This window comes from Hyperolius riggenbachi, chromosome 5, assembly GCF_040937935.1.
Source record: "Hyperolius riggenbachi isolate aHypRig1 chromosome 5, aHypRig1.pri, whole genome shotgun sequence".
Taxonomy (NCBI): domain Eukaryota; kingdom Metazoa; phylum Chordata; class Amphibia; order Anura; family Hyperoliidae; genus Hyperolius; species Hyperolius riggenbachi.
This window is the reverse complement of record NC_090650.1, coordinates 356,834,616-356,861,551: the sequence shown is the minus strand read 5'-3', so window position 1 is coordinate 356,861,551 and position 26,936 is coordinate 356,834,616. Positions and strand designations below refer to the sequence as shown.

At 43.4% G+C, this 26,936-nt stretch overlaps 1 protein-coding gene across 1 annotated transcript in view; it reads right to left on the bottom strand.

The window, feature by feature from the left end:
- The window catches only part of PREX2 (phosphatidylinositol-3,4,5-trisphosphate dependent Rac exchange factor 2), a 415,237-nt gene that overhangs the window by 338,243 nt on the left and 50,058 nt on the right, over positions 1-26,936 (bottom strand). The gene's annotated exons all lie outside the window — the stretch shown is intronic.

Here is a 26,936-nt window from a genome sequence, read left to right as displayed (position 1 = left end):
TTCCCACTAGGGCAATTAGCGGGTGATTCCCGCTAATCAACGAAGCGCTAGCGCAATCATAATTATATGGCCGTGATCTCACTGCCACTACTGCCACCGATCACGGGCGTTTCACGATTAACAGCAATTGCAAAACGTGTTGCCTGCAGCATTCTCACAATTCTCACGATGTGCTCAACTCTCACAACGTTACTAAGGCAACATTGGTCACACTAATTGTGCACTAATTGTGCAACATGATCTAGCTTGTCAGTGTAAGTAACAATAAAACTGTCTTTCAATCACAACAAACTTTACTGAACTTTACTGTGAATATGGCCCAGTGTACAATATGGTTCAGAGGAAGATGGCAGCACTATATAAATGAGTAGTAATAATAATATGAAGCAAAATTTACGGTATATGTTGATTATTTTATTTAAAAAAAAAACATGTTGACATGGTCTTAATAAAGATGTATATTTTCCTTGAAAATAGCCTTTATAAGCTGTTACGTTAGTGAATAACTAATTATGAATGTGAACTTCAGATCTTAATGGCTAAAAAAAAGCAGCTTTTTAATTAAGATTATTTTTTTGTCCTTCCACATTATTTGGAGTGGCCTCTTGAGAGTTCTTTCTATCTCCAGACCAAAGTAGATTTTTTTGCTTTATGCTTTGAACTGCCCTTATTTTAAACTGGATAATAGAAACTGAACATGTAATGATAGTTACATAATCAAGCAGTAAATTCAATGAAAGCCATGACAAAACAATTTTATAAGTTATTCTTATGTACTCCATTAGGACAGTACTGTTTCCCAACTAGCAGAAGTATTTACACAATTATTCAACCTCTCTATCTCCTTGGGTGTACCGTAGTCCCCTCATGTCTGAAATCCACAACCATTGTGCCAGTTCAAAAAATCCTAGGATAATCCTAGGATAACCTTCTTAATCACTATCGACAGGTTGCTCTCACCCCTGTCATCGTCAAGTGCTTTTAATGATTGGTAGCCACACACATCAAAGACTCCATCCCAGGAAATCAAGATTAACACCAGTTTGCCTACTGAACAAATAGATGGACTGAGGACGCTATCTGTGTAGCTCTCCATACTGCCCTCTCACACCTAGAAAAACCCAACACCTATGTCAGGCTGCTCTTCGTTGACTGCAGTTTGGCATTTAACATCGTCGTACTTAGCCAGCTGACCAACAAACTCTATGTACTAGGTCTTGCTCATTCCATATGTAACTGGTTAATGGACTGTCTTACAAATTGCCCTCAAGCTGTCAGGTTAGGAACAAAACCCATCCTCCACCCTTACCCTGAGCACTGGCGTGCCACAGGGCAGTGTATTAAGCCCTCTCCTCTATGCAGTTGTCACCCATGACTGCCAACCTATCCATATAACTCAAACATAATTGATAAATTTGCAGATGATACAACTGTCATTGGGTTTATATCAGACAACGAGGACGATGCACACAGGGAAGACATTTGGAACCTGACTGCATGGTGTCACACCATGCAGTCAGGTTCCTAATGTCTTCCCTGTGTGTTAACAACCTGTCATTAAACACAATATAAGACCAAAGAAGTTATTCTTGTCTTTAGGACGACCAAAAAGACCAATCATACCGATACTGATTAATGCAAAAGCTGTGTAGAGAGTTTCCAGCCTTACATTTTTGGGAGTCACCATCTGGCAATGTATGGGCAGATTTGAACAAGAGACAGATCTCTCTCTGATAAAATCTGATCAGAGATCATTGTCTGCCTTACTCCAACCACTATACTATATTTATTAGAGATCTCACCTCAGGGTGTTTATATGATTATCTTGTGAAGAGGAGTGATCCTGAGGTCCTTCACCAATCTTGACCTGTTCTGGAATACCTACTCAGGTGGACTGATACTGCTATCAGCAAGTATTGTTATTCAAATCAGCAAGAAGATTGCCACATAATACACCCCTTCAGGACTGTGACTAAATACACACATCCTTCCTTCATGTCCCTTAAAAGCCAGACTGAGAGCAGAGACACACTGCAGAGCACATTCCGGTCCACTTTCATTTTTAAAAACACACTCCCACTGACTTGCATTAAAATCACAGTAAAATCACACCAAAATTGCTACTATTTTTAAAAATTGCAATCGCCATGATTTCAATGCAATCCAATGGGAGCAGGTTTTCAAAAATTAAAAACGATCGAAAAGTGCTCTGCAGTGTGTCTCTGCCCTAACATGAATACGGTACTCAATAGGTGTACAATTCTATGTGTATGCCTGGCATTTTACAGAGACAAAGCAATGAATTACATATTTACTCAAAGATGTAATTATGGGAATATTTTCTTCCCCCTGTGAATATGAATATGTTACGATTTGAGAAGGCAACATTTTACATAGCATAGCATTTTCGGTACGGGTCTTTTTGGTTCATTTTGCCCCATTACAACACCTCTGCCTTCCAAGTCCTACCACAGAGCCATATCAATTCATACCTTGTGCTAATGAAGGCTGAAAAACATCTGAAACAGCTGTCTGCAAGTTCAAATACATGACTCTTTAAAGTTAATAAGCTACGTTAATAATCTACAGGCGTGCTATAAACCAGTGGTTTTTGGATGTAACGTTTGCACATAAAGGAATTATTTATACATTCATTCACAGTCCAGAAGAGATGCATTATGGGTATAACCTCTTGGTCATGTGATGCTAAGTACCTCCTTCTGTTTTAGGAAGGTAAGACTGTACTTGTCATAGTTTGCTCAATGCTATGGCTTTTTTGGTTTGTCAACAACAATTCGCATTGGGGCATATTCACTAAACAGCAGTAAGATTGCAGTGTGCAGGTACTGCACTGCAATTGTACAGGTACTTATGCAAGCTACATAGCATGTGATATACTAGCAATGTGCTCATTACGTAAGTTGCATTACTTGTGCAACACTTGCTACATAACTTGCATGAGTACTGGTAAAACTGCCATGCGCTGTAACCTTTGAAGGTTACTGACAGAGATAGGAGACCAGGGTGGCAGGTTATTTCCCCATTCTAATTTAGAACAATGGACAAGTTATATCTACTTTAGGGCTAACCCCCCCCCCCCCCATTTATATTTTATGGTTTTTCTGAAATATGTACTTAGGCAAGTAGGAAGGTGGCTGAGATGCCAATACTTTCGTACCGGGTTCATAAACCTTCCTTGCCATAGTATGTACTGTACAACAAGTACTGAAGGAACATCACATGAAACTATCCATTCAAAGTACAGTTTATCCCTGTGACAGGAATGATTTATAAAATAATCACCTCATAGCTCTGTAACTCTATTAAGCCCTGCCTGTGGCCTCCCAAATTCGAATGGCAACAGAATTCCACAGTAACTGGCAGTATCATATATTTTACACTGGGGAGGCATTACCTCCCGTATGAGCTTATATATCCAAACCACATTGTGTTTGTACTGCTTAGAGCTACGTGAAATCAAGATGGATATTAAATAATAACTGTGGGAAGTCCACTGGGCTGAGTTCACACATAAAGAAACAGAGAAGCATTAACTTTCCAGGGATGCCGATATAGGATTCAGTACATAGATTTCATTTACAAAGATTTCCTGTTACCTCTATAAATAAAGTAGTCTGTTATAGGAGGAGATACATCATTTAAAAGTGGAACTGTTATTACACATTCATATTGTGCACTTAACACAGCAAATTATCATATCCCAAGCTTTTCCTCAGCTAAGCTCAGAAACTCCTCCCAACCATAGTCAGAAGTGAGGTACATACGCTTAACAAATGTTCCCCACAGGGATTGGTACCTGATCCCTAGGTCAACAGTTCTAGACACCATGTGCTAAATAGAGGAGTCACAAGGCTTGTTCTGTTATGGCCTGTACTCACTGGTAGATAAATTGGGGAACACTCAGCGTCGTGATACGAGTGAGCGTTCCCTAATCCATCTTCCTACCCATGGGAGCAAGCAACGGCACATGACAGGCACGAACGAGAGGTCAAACGATTGTGTCACTTTTCACTGGAGTTGTCAGGGATCTTAAAGTTCTGATCCACTGTGATGGTCGTAATTGCTGTGCGTCACAAAACCTCACCCGCTTCATTGCGCACACGCGCCCATGTCCTGAAATTGAGGAAACAATCACTCGTTGTGTGAAAAATCGCATGAAAATTGCTTCAAATATCACAACATGGGTATGTAGCTTTAGTGAGGGTGGGGTAAGGAGAGTTGTCACTGCTCTAACTTCAGGTCATGCTGAGCATTATGGGACAGAAGTATGCCTCACCAATAGCATGCCGCGATGGTGCCAACTACCATCTCTTGATTCTAGGTAGGGATGGCACTGATTGGCCCCCCTCAGCTGAAAACCCTCTATCATCTGTAGAAGGCATTAGTCTACTGCCCCATCATAGTCTAAGTCTATGTGTTGGGTTAATTTAATTTACGTACCAGTTTATTTTTGGTATGTTGGAGGAAATCAGAGTGCCCAAAGGAAACCAAAGCAAGCATGGGGAGAACATGCAAACTCCAAGCAAAAAAAAAGTCTTGACAAAGATTTAATCCTGGGACTCCAGAACTGTATGGAGAGAGTGCTAGCCAGTACAGGTCTTCAAGTTGCCGCACTAATTCACCACGGCTACATTTCACATGCATTGGTGACGCATATGTCAGTGTGGAGGCAGCCATGTTTGTTGACTGCATAAGACGAGCAGCTTTATAGTTCAACTTCTTATCTCACTGCTCTTATAAAGCCACCCATATAAGTTATGCCCAGGTAAATATAATCAACTTTTTCTGAAGTATGTTCAGCCTGGTTGTCCGGGGGACAAGAAATTATGGACAACAATACATTTTTGTGGATTGTTTCTCTTAAGTTTGGTAGCACTGCATCTTTATTGATACTTACACCAGTAATGAATGTTGCTCAAATAGTGCAATTCAAATTACCTAGGTAATGCATGCATTGCTAGCATACCTGCGTGTCACACTACTGTAATGCACATTGCTAGTGTAATGCAGGGCATGCTAGCAACACATGTATTTGCTAGGTAACGTGAGTTGCTCTACTTGCGCTACTTGTGTTGCTAACCTGGAATAAGTATTGATGAAATTGCCGTGTGCTACCAGCAGCACCAACTTTACTGAACATAACTGAATTATCCCCCCTAGAGTAATGTCTCTAGTGCCACTGTCTCTCCACTTGACAAAAAAGGATCTTAAACAGGAACTTTAACCAAGGATTGAACTTCACCCTAATCAGTAGCTGAATCCCCTTTTCCCATGAGAAATATTTACCTTTTCTTAAATAGATCATCAGGGGGGTCTGAATGGCTGATATTGTGGTGAAACCCCTCCCACGATGTGATGTCAGGACCTAGGTCCTCACAGTCTCCTGTCTGTGAACCTTGTTTCATTGTGGGAAATAACAGCTGTTTCCAACTGCCAAACAACCAGTATCTCCCTCTGTTCATATATAAATATATATATATATATATATATATATATATATATATATATATATATAAATATATCTATAAAAAGCAACCCTTTAGCTAATCACAATGTTAATAATAAATAATGACAGTCGGTGCTGTTTAGTTTTTTTTTTCTTGTCTGCCAGTAGCCAGTAGATCAGCAGGGCTGCCAGGCAACTGGTATTGTATAAAGGACAACGATCGTGAAAAAAGTAGGCAGTTACAATCTGACAGAACCGACAGGTTTTGGGCCACTCCGTCTCCTCATAGGCGATTCTCAGGGTTTTCGTTGTTTTCAACAGCATTTTCTGAACAGCAGTTTAACTGCCAAAATAGCAAGATACCTCCCTAATCACTTGCACACTATTTTGTCAGTTAGACTTTGCAACTGCTGTTCAGGAAATACTTTTGAAAACAAAGAAAATCCCGAGAATCCCCTATTAAGAGATGGACTGGCCCAAAACCTGTCAGTTCTGTCAGTTTTTAACTGCTTGCCTTTTTCACGATCGTGGTCCTTTAAAAGGAAATAAATACTGTATGTCAGCCTCCATATTCTTCTCACTTCAGCTGCCCTTTAATGTGCTTTTTAAAACTTAGTTTTATGAAGTTATTCTACTGATTAGATGCAAACGATGCACAAAATCAATCATTTTAAACCACAAATATCTTTCTCAAGAGGGTGGACATAAGATGATAATTCTGTCTGCAGATTGCTAGCCACTAGCCAGTAGGTCTTCCAGCCTGTCTGCCATTGAGCAGATGTGGCCGCTACCATTGTAAACTACTGATTGCTGAAACAATGCCCGGTGGCCTCTTCCTGCGAGGTAATACAATTAGAATCAGTCTGCAAAAAAAAAAAAAAATACCCTCTATTGCGGCTGAATACTTTTCTGTGAGAAAGCGCGGAGGAGCCGCCGCCATGAGCCAGCGGCGGGCGGCTCCTTCCGCACTCAGCAATTACTCGCACGGAGAGGCAGCCGCCTCCTCGCATCATGAGGCGGCTGCCTCCGTGCATCAGCCTGCAGAACGCGGCGAAACCGCCGCGTTGGATGCGGCGGGTAGCCGGCAGGTCCCCGCTGCGGAGACACCGCAGAGCGGGGCTGCCGTGGCTGGGACGCGTAGTTCCCCAGGGTTCAGAGTGACGCGCGCGCGCGCACTCAGACAGGACTTAGTACACTCAAGAGGGAGTCAGCTGACCAGGCAGGTCAGCTGACTCTAGCTCCACTCCCCATTGGTCCAGCAATCAGGGAGGTGCTGGGGGACACCTTTTAGTATATATACTGCTGGCTGTTCATTCATTCCTCGTCTGGCGTTGCGTTCACATACGTGGGAGCACCCAGATCCGTTAGTCAGATCCGTTAGTGTGCCGGGACCAGCTGGAGCTGTAATCCTACACTAAGCTAGATTCTGTTGATAGCTTAAAGTACTAGTTTGATTGTGATTATCTGTTATGACCTTTACCTGCCTCGACTATCCTCCTGAACTCTGACCTTGTACCTCGATATATCTGACACTCCGTTGCTGAACCCTGCCTGTACTTTGACTCCGCCTCTGCCTCTTGATTTTGTACCCCGATATTTCTGATACCTGTTGCCGAACCCTGCCTGTACCTAGACTCCGCCTCTGCCTACTAAATCTGTCCGTGTGTTTACGACCTGGCTGGTCCGACCTCGAGAACCGACCTCACGATTGGAGGCGGTTCCTCATCCTGTTAGTGACACTTGCGCCTGAGTGTCACTTTCGGACTTTCCTTCCCACTGTCAGTCTGACTCCTCCCGTCTTGGAGAGCTCAGACCTGTGGAAGGAATCTGTGCAGTTCTCCTTGCTGCATTGAGGCTTGTCCTCTATATTACTGTTGCACCAATCACGACACTCTACTCAGGTGACCAGAGGTTAGTTAGTATATTGGATTATCGGTGATACTGCAGATCACATATAATCTGGTATACGTCTGTATTTCCCGTGATACTGCAGATCACCGGTAATCAGACCTCTCTGTGCTTCACCGAGCGTTACATTTTCCCTCTATCTTTGGCTCCCCAGGACTGGGGGCGCCTGTACAACATCAAACTGCCTCCCATAACGATAACAAATATCATTGCAGATGACAGGAATGTAACTTCATACAATGATCAATGCCATTACCCACAAATCCACACTGCGGTATGTACAGACAGCTGATCATCATTGCCCAGTGTGATAATGTATGTTCAGATTGGGAAATCATTGTATTTCTGTACAGATTCCCTGAGGTCTGTATAAACAGTTAATAAATGTCTATAAACACTGGTACAAAGAGTCTCGTGTTTCTAACTTAAAGAGGAACTTTAGCAAAAAGGGAGGAAATAAATCAATACATTGCAAAGTGGGAAGTAACAGAATAGAAGAGGTCAAGAAATTATTGATATTCGCCATGTAGTTTGAGCCACAATCAGCATGCAGGTCAACATCTTTACTACTGGCAGACATGAAAAAAAAACTAGACAGCACCAACTATTTTTAACCACACAAACTAACAATGCGATAGGCTTAAAGGTTGTTTTTTTATTGATCTACGTACTGTAGATGTGCACTGAGCGAGATACTGGTTGCTTGGCAATTGGAAACAGCTGTTATTTCCCATAACGTAACAAAGTTCTGTAAGGATCCCTCCTGTGGCGTGTTCTGTCCATTGCGGTGGAGCCGCAAACGGACAGTTCTGGCTTGTCAGCCTGCATTCGGTTGTGCATTCACAATGAGTCGCATTGTAATTTGCAATCGCTCTGCAGTTCTGGGCAGCTCAGGATGCTGTCATCATTCCACCAATGGCTTACTACAGCTGAGCTGCAGCCAGATAGCCCTGGATTTCCTGCATGCATGTTGTTGCATAGTACTGCATGCATTTGTTATGATAGTCTTTCAGCTAGCAAATGGTAATCAAGCCAGCTCAGGATTGAATGATTTCCATTCAGCTGTGTGGAGATTTGCTAACTTGCATCCATTGGCTGATGCCAGCATAAAAGTCTGCCTCCCCTTTTAGATCTCGCCCATCATAGCGTTCAGCTCTCTGAGTTGTCGTTGGGTCTATGCTGTGAAAGTTGTTATTGTAAAAATGTATAATGCCTTGCTCTGTATTGTCATGTCTGCTGGATGTTTGCTGACCTGCGGGGGCTCAGTGAAATCCTTCTGATCCTGATAGTTAGATTCTTCCAGCATCACGTTGGTGGCTGGTAGTATTCCTTCTAGCCTTGTTCTTGAGGACGTATTATAGCAGCGGTTGCCATTAGTTCGCTCCTACCTGTTGGTCTTGTCTATCTCAGTGTGAATGTCGCCGTCACTGTAACAGCAACTAGATTGGCTGAGCATTCCGTTTGTGTGTCTGTTGTCTGTCTTGTTAATCACCATTACTTGTGCTTAGCTAGTTCTTGATAAATATATAGGCAGACTTGCTAATATATATTTATCCATTAGTTGAGTCGTTTGTTATTGTCTTTATTTGAGTTACGTTGATTTCTCAGTTACTGTGTTAGCTAGTCAGTTTAGCACGTTTCGGTAGGTTGCGCTTATCGTGACGCTAGCATAGTTGTGCTGCTATTAGTTACGTTCTTTTCTGTGCACATTTCAGTAGGTTGCGCTTATTGTGACCATCCGTGCTTAGCTAGCATAGTTGTGTTGCTATTAGTTACGTTCTTCCTGTGCATGTTTCGGTAGGTTGCGCTTATTGTGACCACCCACGCTTAGCTAGCATAGTTGTGTTGCTATTAGTTACGTTCTTTCCTGTAGTCTTGCCTGTGTGGATGCTTGCTGGTGACTTTCATTAGCCTGCTTGCTCTGCGGACGTGACTGTGAGCTGCGGTTCCTACTAGTTACGCTCCAATTTATAGTCCTGTCTTGTATCTGTCTGAATGCTTGCTATAGCTAAGGCAGCACAGTGCATCGCACTGCACTGCCATTGCGTCTTATTTGTACTGATATCGGAAGCCCAGAGCTGCAGTAGTTCTGGGCAGCCTGTGTAGCCTCTTCCATTATCCAGCTCTTAGCCTTGTTGTGCTGGGTGGTCAGAAAGTATGACCCCCCCAGCATTACAGGTTCACAGACAGGAAACTGTGGGAGTAGTTTCACCACAATATCAGCCATACAGACCCCCCTGATGATCTATTCGAGAAAAGGTAAATATTTCTTGTGGGGAAAGGGGGTATCAGCTACTGATTGGGATGAGGTTCAATCTTTGGTTACAGTTCCTCTTTAAATGCAGTGAAGGAATAAGCCTGCCATCCCATAACCAACTTTGTATTCACAAATCTCTACAGATGAAAAAAAAGTCTTGGCTATAAACGAGTAAAATACCAGGTGTTGTAATTGGAAACAATCAATGGTTCTGATCTCTTTTTGATGACAATGACGCAAGTTAGTCTACAGCCTCTGAACGTCAGATGTGACTTCTTCATTCCCAGGTACTGACAAACAGCTGAGGACCAGAATGACAATAATCAGCTTGGCAGAACACGGCCACGGCAAGATGATTTGGACGGCATTAATGACAATTGCTTACTAGACGTTCTAGGAAATGATATCTCGACAGGTTGCATTAGACTTGCTATATTATTTCTTTCATTTCGTATTTTTGCTCATGAAAGGTTTAACAAAACATCCAATCAACAATAGCATACATGTAAAATACAGAAGCCAGAGGTGCCTGGCTCTTCTACTGACCACATATGCTATTGCTCCGTTGTTATTGCCTGATGAAGCGGGATCAAACCTGCGAAACGCGTTGCATATTTGGAGCTTATAAATAAAATATATTGACTGTCTTTACTACAGTCGTTGTGTGTCTACTTGGAGGAGGTAAGTCCACCACTACCTCCTCTATTTACCAAGAATTTGGTTTTTAAGCTCATTTAGCTTCCTTTTATCATTTTGGCGCCTCTGTTCTCCTGCATAATGTAAAATACAGTGTACGTTACAGAGCCAAAAATCTGCCAATAGTACAAAAGTTGACTTGTAGCAAGTAAGAACATGGCAGAGCAATAGTCAAAATCCCGTATTACGAGTGATCAATAAAAAAAAGAGGAAAAAGTAAAAGGAACACAACTAAAAACTCAAATTCAAACTGTAAACAAAGAACTATCAATCCAATGCAATTTTCGTGCCAGGACTAGCGAGCGTCTGCGCCCAGCCAACCCAGTGTATATGGTATTTTTCTAATGAATCGTTAGACTTGCTATATATTTTTATCATTATATTTCTTACCATAGAACCTCTTTCTCTTTTTATTGTAAAAACAGTACAGTAATAAACATTACCACAGGACACTGTATGCATGCAATTAGTAAAGACGATATATAAGTATGAACCAATACTGGATTTAGTTAAGAGGTGCTTTTCTATTGTGCCTCATCCATGGCAAGAAATGGAAGAGAAATGCTTTGGAGCGGCGCTGGTTTAAATGATCCCAACTGTGTCATTTTTCTTGTCCTGCACTTGACTCACCTCAGCTGTTTTGGACAATATGTCACTGTTCACACACAGCAATCTATTTTTCCCAAAGTACCAGCCTCTAAAGTAATGCTTCATTTTCTCTCACAGACAGTTTTACAGACTACCTGGTTAAGTGATGCCGAACCAGAATCGCTAGGATTTTGTAAGGGAATGAAAGGAGCCCAAAAGCCCCTGTACTGTAGAAAAAAAAAAGGTACCAGTAAGTTAAATATAAAATTCTTAACATAAAAGGTCTTTGCAATAATTTGTCTTTATGGGAGCAAGAAGGAATTCCCACAATGCATTACTTCTGCTCAGTGAGTGAATATGCAAATCATCTACTTAAAACCAACAGTACAGTAAAACCAAGCACACATCCAAAACTGCTGGGTTACAGTGTGCCAATATCCTATTCATTTTACAGAACCATACTAATGCAATTTGCAGACAGCTGTTTCAGGCTTAAATTGGTCATCATCAGTGCAAGGCATGAATTGATATAATCTTGACACCATAATCCTGTGAATCCACACCCTTTCCTGGAAAGCCTTAACTTAGTGGACCTCAACTGTATATTTCAAAGTGAATAGAGTCAGGCAAACTTATCATGATTGGTCCGTCTTTTTTTTCTCAATGCTGCAATGGCTGATTTCTGTACTAAGCAACGGGGAAGCATCATGACAGCTCTGATTAGCCTCACTGTGGTTGGCACTGCACTACTTCTATCTTTACCTCTCCTCTCTATGGCAGGCTGGCTTGGTGGCACATGTTGAGGCAGAGTATCTAATTCAGACCATACTATGTCATACTATGAGGCCCCTCCCACCCACAAATTACACAATTTCTTAGCATGTGTGGCTACTGTGGAAAAAGTGTATGGACTGTGGCTGCTGTGGAGAAAGTTCATGGACTGTTGCTACTGTAATGGCCCATACTCACGGGCAGCAAAAGTGGCCTGTCGCCAGCACACGTGAGCGTGTGGGCGACAGGCCGGCGACAGCTCCTCGCCAGGTCCCTCTGCGTACACACGCGGAAGAGGGACCAGCGGCGCGACGGAAGCTGTCGCCGACGTTCCTCCTCCCCCCGCCGGAAGATCTGCGTACCTCAATGGAGGTTGCTGTCGCTAGTCCGCGTACTCACGCGGACTAGCGACAGCTGCGGCGGAGTTGCGGCAGCGACTGTCGCCAGGCGATTAAACATTTCAATCGCCTGGCGACATCAGCGACGGGCGACAGTTCGGGGTGCGCGCCGGTTTCGGGCGACAGTTCGGGGTGCGCGCGGCCCATACTCACGGGCGACCTGTCGCCGCAACACGCGCGACCTGCGTGTTGCGGCGACAATTGTCCCTCGTGAGTATGGGCCATAAGGAAAGTGCATGAACTGTGGCTATTGTGGAGAAACTGCATGAGCTGTGGCTGCTGTGGGGAAAGTGCATGGACTGTGGCTACTGTGGGAAAAGTGCATGGCTGGTGGCTACTGTGGAAAAAGTGTATAGACTGTGGCTGTTGTGGAGAAAGTTCATGGACTGTTGCTACTGTAAAGAAAGTGCATGAACTGTGGCTACTGTGGAGAAACTGCATGAGCTGTGGCTGCTGTGGGGAAAGTGCATGGACTGTGGCTACTGTGGGAAAAGTGCATGGCTGGTGGCTACTGTGGAAAAAGTGTATGCACTGTGGCTGCTGTGGAGAAAGTTCATGGACTGTTGCTACTGTAAAGAAAGTGCATGAACTGTGGCTACTGTGGAAAAACTGCATGAGCTGTGGCTGCTGTGGGGAAAGTGCATGGACTGTGGCTACTGTGGGAAAAGTGCATGGCTGGTGGCTACTGTGGAAAAAGTGTATGGACTGTGGCTGCTGTGGAGAAAGTTCATGGACTGTTGTTACTGTAAAGAAAGTGCATGAACTGTGGCTACTGTGGAGAAACTGCATGAGCTGTGGCTGCTGTGGGGAAAGTGCATGGACTGTGGCTACTGTGGGAAAAGTGCATGGCTGGTGGCTACTGTGGAGAAAGTGCATGGACTGTGGCTACTGTGGGAAAAGTGCATGGACTGTGGCTACTGTGGGGAAAGTGCATGGAATATGGCTACTGTTGAGAAAGTGCATGGACTGTGGCTACTGTTGAGAAAGTGCATGGACTGTGGCTACTGTTGAGGAATTGCATGGACTGTGGCTACTGTGGAGAAATAGAATGGACAGTGGCTACTGTGGAGAAATAGCATGGACAGTGGCTACTGTGGGGAAAGTGCATGGTCTGTGGGTGCTGTGGAGAAAGTGCATGGGCTGTGGGTGCTGTGGAGAAAGTACATGGACTGTGGCTACTGTGGAGAAATTGCATGGACTGTGGCTACTGTGGAGAAATTGCATGGACTGTGGCTACTGTGGATAAATTGCATGGACTGTGGCTACTGTGGGGAAATAGCATGGACAGTGGCTACTGTGGGGAAAGTGCATGGACTGTGGGTGCTGTGGAGAAAGTGCATGGACTGTGGCTACTGTGGAGAAATAGCATGGACTGTGGCTACTGTGGAGAAATAGCATGGACAGTGGCTACTGTGGGGAAAGTGCATGGACTGTGGGTTCTGTGGAGAAAGTGCATGATTTGTGGCTACTGTGGAGAAATTGTATGGACTGTGGCTACTGTGGAGAAATTGCATGGACTGTGGCTACTGTGGGAAAAGTGCATGGCTGGTGGCTACTGTGGAAAAAGTGTATGGACTGTGGCTGCTGTGCAGAAAGTTCATGGACTGTTGTTACTGTAAAGAAAGTGCATGAACTGTGGCTACTGTGGAGAAACTGCATGAGCTGTGGCTGCTGTGGGGAAAGTGCATGGACTGTGGCTACTGTGGGAAAAGTGCATGGCTGGTGGCTACTGTGGAGAAAGTGCATGGACTGTGGCTACTGTGGGAAAAGTGCATGGACTGTGGCTACTGTGGGTAAAATGCATGGAATATGGCTACTGTTGAGAAAGTGCATGGACTGTGGGTGCTGTGGAGAAAGTGCATGGACTGTGGCTACTGTGGAGAAATAGCATGGACTGTGGCTACTGTGGAGAAATAGCATGGACAGTGGCTACTGTGGGGAAAGTGCATGGACTGTGGGTTCTGTGGAGAAAGTGCATGGACTGTGGCTACTGTGGAGAAATTGCATGGACTGTGGCTACTGTGGAGAAATTGCATGGACTGTGGCTACTGTGGAGAAATTGCATGGACTGTGGCTACTGTGGAGAAATAGCATGGACTGTGGCTACTGTTGAGAAATAGCATGGACTGTGGCTACTGTGGAGAAATAGCATGGACAGTGGCTACTGTGGAGAAACGGCATGAGCTGTGGCTGCTGTGGGGAAAGTGCATGGACTGTGGCTACTGTGGGAAAAGTGCATGGCTGGTGGCTACTGTGGAGAAAGTGCATGGACTGTGGCTACTGTGGGAAAAGTGCATGGACTGTGGCTACTGTGGGGAAAGTGCATGGAATATGGCTACTGTTGAGAAAGTGCATGGACTGTGGCTACTGTTGAGAAAGTGCATGGACTGTGGCTACTGTTGAGAAATTGCATGGACTGTGGCTACTGTGGAGAAATAGAATGGACAGTGGCTACCGTGGAGAAATAGCATGGACAGTGGCTACTGTGGGGAAAGTGCATGGTCTGTGGGTGCTGTGGAGAAAGTGCATGGATTGTGGGTGCTGTGGAGAAAGTGCATGGACTGTGGCTACTGTGGAGAAATTGCATGGACTGTGGCTACTGTGGAGAAATTGCATGGACTGTGGCTACTGTGGATAAATTGCATGGACTGTGGCTACTGTGGAGAAATAGCATGGACTGTGGCTACTGTGGAGAAATAGCATGGACTGTGGCTACTGTGGAGCAATAGCATGGACAGTGGCTACTGTGGAGAAACTGCATGAACTGTGGCTGCTGTGGGGAAAGTGCATGGGCTGTGGCTACTGTGGGAAAAGTGCATGGCTGGTGGCTACTGTGGAGAAAGTGCATGGACTGTGGCTACTGTGGGAAAAGTGCATGGACTGTGGCTACTGTGGGGAAAGTGCATGGAATATGGCTACTGTTGAGAAAGTGCATGGACTGTGGCTACTGTTGAGAAAGTGCATGGACTGTGGCTACTGTTGAGAAATTGCATGGACTGTGGAGAAATAGAATGGACAGTGGCTACCGTGGAGAAATAGCATGGACAGTGGCTACTGTGGGGAAAGAGCATGGTCTGTGGGTGCTGTGGAGAAAGTGCATGGATTGTGGGTGCTGTGGAGAAAGTGCATGGACTGTGGCTACTGTGGAGAAATTGCATGGACTGTGGCTACTGTGGAGAAATTGCATGGACTGTGGCTACTGTGGATAAATTGCATGGACTGTGGCTACTGTGGAGAAATAGCATGGACAGTGGCTACTGTGGGGAAAGTGCATGGACTGTGGGTGCTGTGGAGAAAGTGCATGGACTGTGGGTGCTGTGGAGAAAGTGCATGGACTGTGGGTGCTGTGGAGAAAGTGCATGGACTGTGGCTACTGTGGAGAAATAGCATGGACTGTGGCTACTGTGGAGAAATAGCATGGACAGTGGCTACTGTGGGGAAAGTGCATGGACTGTGGGTTCTGTGGAGAAAGTGCATGGACTGTGGCTACTGTGGAGAAAAAGCATGGACTGTGGCTACTGTTGAGAAATAGCATGGACTGTGGCTACTGTGGAGAAATAGCATGGACAGTGGCTACTGTGGGGAAAGTGCATGGACTGTGGGTGCTGTGGAGAAAGTGCATGGACTGTGGGTACTGTGGAGAAAGTGCATGGAGTGTGGCTACTGTGGAAAAAATACATGAATTGTGGCTACTATGGGGAAAGTGTATGAACTGTGGCTGCTGTGGAGAAAGTGCATGGACTGTGGCTACTGTGGAGAAAATACATGAATTGTGGCTACTGTGGGGAAAGTGTATGAACTGTGGCTGCTGTGGGGAAAGTGCATGGACTGTGGGTTCTGTGGAGAAAGTGCATGGACTGTGGCTACTGTGGAGAAATTGCATGGACTGTGGCTACTGTGGAGAAATTGCATGGACTGTGGCTACTGTGGAGAAATAGCATGGACTGTGGCTACTGTTGAGAAATAGCATGGACTGTGGCTACTGTGGAGCAATAGCATGGACAGTGGCTACTGTGGAGAAACTGCATGAGCTGTGGCTGCTGTGGGGAAAGTGCATGGACTGTGGCTACTGTGGGAAAAGTGCATGGCTGGTGGCTACTGTGGAGAAAGTGCATGGACTGTGGCTACTGTGGGAAAAGTGCATGGACTGTGGCTACTGTGGGGAAAGTGCATGGAATATGGCTACTGTTGAGAAAGTGCATGGACTGTGGCTACTGTTGAGAAAGTGCATGGACTGTGGCTACTGTTGAGAAATTGCAGGGACTGTGGAGAAATAGAATGGACAGTGGCTACCGTGGAGAAATAGCATGGACAGTGGCTACTGTGGGGAAAGAGCATGGTCTGTGGGTGCTGTGGAGAAAGTGCATGGATTGTGGGTGCTGTGGAGAAAGTGCATGGACTGTGGCTACTGTGGAGAAATTGCATGGACTGTGGCTACTGTGGAGAAATTGCATGGACTGTGGCTACTGTGGATAAATTGCATGGACTGTGGCTACTGTGGAGAAAGTGCATGGACTGTGGCTACTGTGGAGAAATAGCATGGACTGTGGCTACTGTGGAGAAATAGCATGGAGTGTGGCTACTGTGGAGAAATAGCATGGACAGTGGCTACTGTGGGGAAAGTGCATGGACTGTGGGTGCTGTGGAGAAAGTGCATGGAGTGTGGCTACTGTGGAGAAAATACATGAATTGTGGCTACTATGGGGAAAGTGTATGAACTGTGGCTGCTGTGGAGAAAGTGCATGGACTGTGGCTACTGTGGAGAAAATACATGAATTGTGGCTACTGTGGGGAAAGTGTATGAACTGTGGCTGCTGTGGAGAAAGTACATGGACTGTGGCTACTGTGGAGAAAGTGCATGGACTGTGGCTACTGTGGTAAAGTGCATGGCCTGTGGACCATCCAGAGGCTTCACATTACTGAGGTAAGTACTGTGTTCTTTTCAGGTATCCAGGTAGAAGAACCTTTCTTGCCTATGTGAGGCTGCTTGTGCTTCGTACTCTGTATGCATCAATCCCGCCACATAACAATCCAGTAAGTGCGTGCAGCCAGCAAGAGTCACTGCTCAGTCAGCTCATCAAACCACACCAAATATATAGAAGATATGGAAAAAGATGGTACTGTGCCAGATATTTTTCTGTATCGATGGGTCACAAATATAACTTTAAAGGAATGTTTTTTTTCACTGGTAGCATAAGGACATAAGGGATTATAAGGATAACAATATTTCAATACACACCACTGACAGTAATGTCAGAATCAGAATCATTTATTCGGCAAGTATCTGAATGGGCATACCCAGAATTGTTTGTGGTTCACATGGCGATGGCAGTAGTGCATGAGACAGACATAGAAACATGGGAAAATACATTGATACAGACATGAGCTAAAAAACACAACTCTAAAACACGAGCAACTCTAAGGGCTGGTGCACACCAGAGCGGTTCATGAGCGTTTTTAAAAACGCTAGCTGTTTGAAAACTGCTTGGGTAATGTATTTGCATGGGCTGGTGCACACCAGAGCTGTTCGTTTCTTCCACAAACGCAAACTTGGGGGCTGCAGCATTTTTTAGATTTCTGAGGCGTTTTTGCCTCAATGTTAAAGTATATGAAAGTGAAAAACCGCTCTGAAAAACGCTAGATTAGAGCGGTTTTCCAGGCGTTTTTGTTACAGAAGCTGTTCAGTAACAGCTTTACTGTAACTATATACGAAATCTGCTACACAAAAACGCTCCAAAAATGCTAGGCATGTTTAGAAAATCTCTCTAAACATGCCAAAAATCACTCTGAAAATCTGCTTCAAAAACCTCTAGCGTTTTGTGGATCTGCTAGATGTTTTTGGTGTGCACTGGCCCTAAAACAGCTATCCTGTGTGGCTGGGACTGCACAGGGTTGCTTGGAGTTCAGAGTTGGCGATATGCTGTTCAAATGCGGGGATGGGCATTTACTGTCTGTGAAATTAATTGTGGATTAAATTGTGCTGACCAAATGGGTGAGAGCACAGCAAGAGGGGGGCCTGGTGGAGGGAGGGGTTGGAGTTCACCATGAAAACTGCTTTGGGGAAGAAGGTGTTCCTGTGCCTGGTATTTCTGGATGGGATGGTTCAGTAGCGGCAGCCCGACGTGAGGAACTCAAAGAAGCGACTGCCTGGGTGAGAGAGGTCACCCGAAATCCTGGTGGCCCTCTTCTTCATTCTGGCAGCGTGGAGGTGGTCAAGAGGCAAACCAATGATCTTTTTCGCAGCAGTAATTACTTCTATGGTAGCGGTGTAAAAGCTGGAGTGCATCTCCCATGCGATTCCGATTTTTTTTCAGTTGGCGCAAGAAGAATAACCTCTGCTGTGCCTTCTTTTGAATTTTGGTTGCGTTCTGCCCCATCATAGTTTGTTAGTTAAGGTTGTGCCGAGGAACTGAACGCTTGGGAACTTGGAGACTTCAAATCTCCCCAATGAGTACTGGGTGGAAGGTGGAGGGGTGTTTCCTGCAGAAGTGTATTAGAGGGTGCCTAAAGTGCAGGGGTGTAACAATAAGGCAGGTAACCTCCTGCACAATTGTCATGGGGCACCGCAGGAATCCAAACCCCTCCCCACCCATTACCCCACTTCCCACAGCGCACCGCTGCTTCCAGCACTGCGGTTCTCCTCCATGCATCACAGCTGCACACTATCACACTATCCATTCCCCACCTCCTGATCATGTGAATCTGGTCATGTGATTGGAAACCAGCGAATGGCAGCAGAGAATGTGATGCATGGAGGAGACATGCTGAAGCAGGTCAATATTACACTGCTCCCTATGCTATTCTGCATGTGGCTGGGAATGGGAGGAGGAGGGGCCCCCAAAGTTTTTTCCAGAGTTTGCAGGGGCTATTGTTACAGCCGCGCTAAAGTGACATGTGAAATAAAATAAAGGTGTATGTAAAGTCCCAATCTTACTAAGAACTAGGCTGTGTTCCTTTTTCATTTTTCTCACTTTAATGGTGCCCATACACAGTACAATTTTAATAGGTTTTTTTTTTGATCAGAGAAATTAGATTGTTTATTCCATTTGTTTGAAAAGTTTTTACAATTCTTTCCGAGGTGCCATACACCAACGTTCCATTTTTTCAAAAATCTGAGAAAAACTATCAAATATATGAAAAAGTTGGTTTACCTAACGGTATTTTCATATACAACCTATCATACACTATACAATTTCCCAAACAATCACCCAGTTTTTTTCAACATTTACGATGAGATTTTTATCGAAAAAACAGAATAACCGTTAGTTCTTTCTCGATCGAAACAAAAGAGATTCTATTATATTTTCACTCTATTTGATCATTTTGGTTGAATACAGTGGCGTAGCAATAGGGGGTGCAGAGGTTGTGAACGCATCGGGGCCCTTGGGCGGGAGGGGCCCTCCCTCAAGCACAATATTAGCTTTCTTTTGGTCCTGTGCTGGTAATAATCACTTCTATAGATGCTTTAAATAGTAGTAATCACTAACAAACTGTTTCCCATCCCCTACTTGCACCTTTGACACTGTGGTTGTCTTTGGTAGGTTTTGGTGCGCCATATCAATTGTTTTATATATATATATATATATATATATATATATATATATATATATATATATATATATATACTGTATATAGTGCTTGGGGGGCCCCATGTAAAATTTTCACCGGGGCCCAAAGCTCCTTAGGTACGTCACTGATTGAATAATTGGAAAAATCTAACTTTTTCATTGTACTGTGTATGGGCACCATTAGGGTTAATGATCCAGGGCCCTAAATGACAGTTTCTTAGCAAACCGTAACATAAACCTCACTAATAACTAATTATGGTTGTAGACATCTTTATGAATATGAAAAGTATATCTGAGTTTGAACAGTAAAAAAAACCAAAAAAACTACCTTCACATACCAGAGTCACTAAAAGTTTAAAACTACATTTTAACTTTTAAAGGGGCACTACAGCGAAAAACTGTAAAATGTAAAATATGTGCAAACATACACAAATAAGGAGTACATTTTTTCCAGAGTAAAATAAGCCATAAATTACTTTTCTCCTATGTTGCTGTCACTTACAGTAGGTAGTAGAAATCTGACAGAAGTGACAGGTTTTGGACTAGTCCATCTCTTTATAGGGGATTCTCAGGGATATGTTTATTTTCAAAAGCACTTAGTGAATGGCAGTTGCTCTGTCCAACTGCCAAAAAAACTGTGTAAGGAGTAGGGAAGCCGGCCAGCATCATTGTTTAAATCCTTTTTAGGGAATATCTTTATAAAGAATAAAAGCCCTGCTGAGAATCCCCTATGAAGAGGTGGACTAGTCCAAAACCTGCCACTTCTGTCAGATTTCTACTACCTACTGTAAGTGACAGCAATATAGGAGAAAAGTAATTTATGGCTCATTTTACTCTGGAAAAAAATGTACTTCTTATTTGTATATGTTTGCACATATTTTAAATTTTAGAGTTTTTCGCTGTAGTGCCCCTTTAATTACAAAATAAGACTAGGAGATTCTAGGAACTTCTCATTTAAGATTGTAACTATAGATGCAATTGTTTATCTCATCGGTTTATTTTCACTTTATATAGACTGTCCAAAATTGATCAGAAGTTAATTGATCGGGTAAGTTAGAGGATTCAATCAAAGCGATTCCTAAAAAGATTTGACCCGTGTATAGCACTATAAATTAATTCTAAAATAACCGTTCAAATTCTGCCAGCCAGGAGCATTGTTCAATTACCTTTTCTTCTGAGTTTTCTCCCAGGAGATACATTTAATCTCATCTGCAAAATAAGTTTATAGCATCTGGCAAAAAGTAAAGAGGCAACAGCAAACTTATTCTGAGTATTATCTTCCTTGTCGGAGGCTTAAAATATGTTTAATTGATAGGGTGTCAAAACATCTCCTATGAGAAATCTCAGGAGAGAAAGTCAATTGATTAGGGGATGTGATATCCAATGTACATTATATTACCAAGCATTTGGACAATGCTTCTAATTAACAAGTGGCTGGATAGTGTTCTGGTTAAGTGCAGACGCCCTAACACTGCTACTGCCTACTGAGTGTGCCGTAGCGGCTCTCAAGGGCTTTTATCCCGACAGGAGAAATGGGGTTTATGAAGATCCTTTCCCACTTGGGTTGGTTTTTTATGGCGTTATGGTAAGTGCCCAAAGATCTAAACATGATTTTGTGTGACTTTATGGAGGAACGCATATCCCTAGGCACTCTAATGGAATTACATTCAAAAACAGAAAAAACAGCGCCAGCAATAAAGTTAGTATAGCAGCTGAAGTGAAAACTCATCCAAAGTCCCAAACAATATATTATTCAAAACAATCAGCGCTAGATGATTCATCCACAGATGGTAAAGCAATAAACACCTTGTGTCCATAAACTTCAGTGGTCAATCACCCAGTATCAAGAAAAAAAAAGGCTTACCAGCCCATAATAGCCCGCACTGCAAGGCTATGACTTGCTCTATGCTGAATCCTCAGAATCTCCAACTGTACCCTCTGATATTCATCCAGGTCTCCATACGATATGGTGGATGTCCTTCAGAATCATTCAAGCTGACAGAGGTCACAGCTTGAGCTGCGGTGAGGGACATAGCAGCTGCAATGGGAAATAGGGAGCACTATAGAAAATAGGGAACCCCGGAAATAATCTGCACTCTGCAATAAACCCATTGGGACTGAGGAATTACTGCTGTCCATCTCCCTGGAGAATTCACACACTAGACACCCCCTTAGATGGATCCCTTTTTGAGCTTCCCTCACTATTTTTTTGAATGTGTGTTTGTGTCCTGGTTCTCATCTAAAGCTTAATTTTGGTTCCTAACAAAATCTCTGTGAATCTGTCATGGGTTACAGGGGACCTCTGTCCGTGCTGAACACGACTCACGTCAGTTGTGACAGGTGTGATCGACTGATTCGATCGATTTTAGTTGAAAATCAATCTAGCGATCGGTAGGGCCAGCAGGTTAAAGGAATCATCAGGCTATTTAAGCTAGGCAAGATCTACTTACCTGGGGCTTCCTCCAGCCCCTTGCAGCCGATATGTTCCTCACTGCAGCTCCGCTCCAAGCCGCTGGCCCGGGGTCTACTGCACCTGCGCGAGCTATGCTGTCAATCGCTCACATGTGGGCTGGAGTCTATGCAGGCGCAGAACTACTGCGCCTACGGGGCTGAGCTGCGGTGAGGGACATAGCAACTGCAAGGGGCTGGAGGAGGCACCGGGTAAGTAGATCTTGCCTAGCTTAAATAGCCTGATGATTCTTTTAAGGCATCAATTTTTAGCAGATTAGAGCAGAGAAACCGAATCTGCTGGGAATTAATGGGAACAATTCATAAAGCCACCTTTGGATGGGATGAAGGAAATTTAGTAAGGATTGAGGAAATCACAAATTTTCCACGAAGGGACAAACATGTATTGGCCACTTTTGTATTCTGGCCCTTTTAAAGAGGAATTGTAACCAAGGATTGAACGTCAACCCAATCAGTAGCTGATAACCCTTTTCCCATGAGAAATCTTTACCTTTTCTCAAATAGATCATCAGGGACATCTGTATGGCTAATACTGTGGTGAAACCCCTCCCACAGTGTGATGTCAGGACCTTGATCCTAACATCACACTATGGGAGCCTTGTTGCATTGTGGGAAATAGCAACTGTTTCCAACTGCCAAGCAACCAGTATCTCCCTCTGTGCATATGTATATTTATATGTCTGGGTTTTTTCATGTCTGCCAGTAGTAAAGATGATGATGTGTAGGCTAATTGTGAATCAAACAACATGAACAAATCACATGGCTAATATCAATAATTTCTTGATCTCTCTTCTATTTTTTAGCTTCTCACTTTGCAATGTATTGATATATTTTTTTCCCCCCTTTTCACTAAAGTTCCTCGTTAAAGAGAACCTGAACTGAAAATTAAAAGTTAAAATAAGCATACACAGGTCATACTTACCTCCTGTGTAGTCTACTCCTCAATCTCTTTCTCCTCTCCTGCAACCCATTTGTCCACTGTGATCAATGGAATTCTCCGGCCTCCATTTTAAAAATGGCCATTACCCTATAACAGCTTCTTGGCCAGCAAACTTGAGCCATAGTTTCCCTTACCTTGCGCATTTAGTTGTAACTGACAGCTGCTGATATATAACGGACAGCAACTGGAATATTTCAGTTCTGACAAAATATTGTCAGAACTGGAAGGGATCACTGTAAGAAGAAAATAGTGAGCTTCTGAGAGGATCTGATGGTGAGATAAGTATGTACTATTCATTTGCAGCTACATCATGTGTTTATTTTCAATTATTTTACTCAGTACAGGTTCCCTTTAAGCACCTTTCTACCAATTTAGACAAGGTAAAAACACTGTATTTGAAATGTTATAATTGAGAAGAGAAGGGAAACAGTTGGATTTTTTACAGATAGTGAAAAAAATAAGCATTCCTGAGCTATAAATATATTGGTAAATATTATGTGTAAATGAGTGAGTGCATGTTAGATGGTGAAAATCAAATTGATAACAAGAACCAATAATGTGTAAAGTAATAAATGATTATGTTCCCACAATATTACCAATCAATACATTTTAATTTGCAGATCAATCTGTTTAATCACTTAATGCTAATTGGTTTATGAGAAATCAGATCATTACTTGGACCTCTCAGCTGTTCACAAACAAGTCTGTAACCCCCACAGTCTAATTTCACTACAACCTACAATTTCCTTTGCAGGGAACATATCCAAATAGATTTCCTTACCAAACACATAACAATAAATACAATACACTAAAGCAGTCAAGCCAGGTACTTCTTCCCTAGACAAGCTGATTCTAGGTTATTTATGATTTAAGGGTACCTGACTGTAAGAAGTAGCTACACTCTCATTATCTCGTCATTTGCGATACAATACGGCCAAATTAAGCCTGTATTATGTTGTCAAGAACAATAACACTAGACGTTAAGTACAGGCAGTGTAATACATTGCAGCAGAAACCTCTGTTACAGTGTGGGTGGGAGTTTAATACAAGACATCAGACACATGACAATATAATTTCTATCATACCGCTTTTTCAATCCAGAGACTGCAGCTATTTTTTTTACTCTGAAAACAATATGTTTAGGGTCCCATTGTACCTTTGCACTGTGAAACCACCCTTTGGATGGATGCCTCTGCGTTTATCTCATAAATCAAACTCATATATAAAGTGGGCCGAAATTGAACACTGAGACCAAGTCGTGGGCCAACCTCAATTTCCAGTGTCCACCTCCCTTCCCTTTACAGTTCCCTGATGTCTAATACCTCCTCCCTTCCCTACTGTCTATTGCCCCCCTACCACCCCTAAACAGTTTCATTGTGTTCACCCTACACAGTTCACTGGTGTCTTATGATTTTCCCCCTTTCTCCCTCATATGGCTTTCTTGGTGATGTAGGCTTTACCTCCAATGTAGCTTCCCTGGGCCAAAAACAATGAAAAGTGGGGAAACAACTTAAGGGGCTTTCCCTCTTCTTAGCTAAGTATATGTTTTTAGACGCAAGGTTCACTTCGGGTACACTATAAATACTAACACATGTTATGCATGTTCTTGCCATGCACTGATGAGAACCAACAGTTTAGAAAAGGCTGTCTGCATGTTGAGTTCATGTGACTCTGTAAATTTAATAAGCTATAGGCTTTCTATTAGGTATGATCAATGAGATGCAAATATTTCCAAGTTGATGCAAATATTTATGCAAATATATGCAGCTTGAAAATGGACCAATCAATTTAAACCTGGGTTGGACTTGACTGGTCCATTTTCAAGCTGCATATATTTGTATAAATTTGCATCAACTCGGAAATATCTGCATATAATTGATCATCCCTACTTGCTATACACAAGCGGTTCTGGATGTAAACCTGGCTTCGCATTTGCATATTCAGTAGTGATGCATTGTGGGAAAGTCGCTCACTTAAAGTGGATCCGAGATAAACTTTTACTCATTGCATAGTTGTGTTCCTTTCATATAGTTTATAAGGCATTCCTCAGGCCAAATACTTTTTTTTTGTTTTAATACTCCAATTCCCTATAAACAAGCCTCGCCCACAGCTTCTCCAGTGCTTCGGCACACTGAGAGCCATGTAGCAAGGGCTTATGGGAGCTCAGTCTGGGCAGGAGGAGGAGGTGTTACAAGCCAGAGATTTCAGAGGCAGAGGGTAGGAGGGAGGAGGAGAGGGGAGTGGAGTATTCACAGGCTGAGAGGTGGAGATGCAGAGCAGCTTGCCTGTGTAATGTGACAAGCAGAACATGGCTGCTGTCATTGTATCACAAGAAGAAATAATCATATACTGCTGAAGCTGTTTGCAGCTAGATTTGCTGTGCAAACTATCTAAACTTTAGATAAGATATATAGACAAGTTACTTGTTATAGTTAGTTTTTCATCTCGGATCCGCTTTAAAGCTGAATTATCACAAATACCTCCTGTTTTAAGAAGGCAAATTACACCACTGAGCGTTGCTTTTTAGTAGGAGGGCTTTTCGGTCTCTTTTAGTCCCCTATACTTTCCTAGTGGTTTTGGGTCACCCTGAGCTGCTTGGGAATTCTAAGAAGTGCCCATTGACTCTATGGAGGTTACATTTCATTTATGCAGCATTTTAGTTTATGGACCAGTAGATGTTACTTATGCTGAGGGCAAGCTTAAATTTCCTAGGCTATTTTTCTAAGGGCTGGTTCAGACGGACGTTTGGAGGCGTCGCGTTCGTTGGCGTTGCGTTCGTGATGCGTTCAGGCTTTCAGCAGCGTTCGCATTGCGTTCGGATGCGGTCGCGTTTTTTCTTCCCCTAGGGGGACATTACCCGTCACGGTTAACCGCCCCTGGAAGCTACATGTAGCTTCCAGGGGCTCCTTGAACGCCAGTGAAAATCGGGACCCGAACGCCGCGTTCGTGCAAACGCGCGTAAAAGCTTGGTACAAACGCTCCCATTCACTTGAATGGGAGCGTTTATTGCCAAGCCCCGAACGCTGGCAGTAAACGCTCTGCAAACGTCCGTCTGAACCAGCCCTAATACATAACGCAATCACGACCTCACCGTGTTAAAAAAGATAAGTTCTAAGGATTACAAGTTTTGATTTTTTTTCCTTTAACGCCTAGGATATGACCTTTTAATGAGGACCCTCTAGGAGATAAGGAGATGGATCCTGCAGAAAAAGGTTTATGGCCCAGAAGCCCTTTGTTCACATGCAGGTTAATAGTTAGCAAGCTGTTGTAGTCATTACAGCCTGCCTGCAGCTAGTTAAAACAGATTGAACTACGGTGTAAATGGTTCTCTTGCTTAGAAATCAGATTATTCGTTTTCCAGATAGCAGGGCTACATTATGAGCCAAGCTGTTAATTGTAAATTAAACTAAATAGCCCCTATAACTTGTCACTGATGTCCTGTGGACATGAAGATGTGTGAAGATTCTAGCAAAGGGACAACAATAGGAAACACAGCATATTGTTAACACCAATAAAGAACTGGCGGAAAGCACACCTGTCACGTACAGGCAATAGAACATTAGAGGAATGCACAGACGGATGCAGTGCACTTTCCAACCATACACTTTCAGCTGATAACTTTTTTTAGGTAATTATATGAAACTGCAGTTCTATTGGCAGAAGTTTCAAACTACTAATGGCAAAGGCGACACACACACTTTACATTTTCCTCAGGGAAAATGATTGTTCCTGATCACTTCGCTGGAAATTTAAAGAAAACCTGAAATGAAAAAAAAAGATACTTTCCTCAGTAGTGGGAAGCCTGTGGATAGTCCAGAGGTTTTCCCCACCCTCCCTCGAGTCCACCGACCCAGTGCTCTAAGAACATTAGACA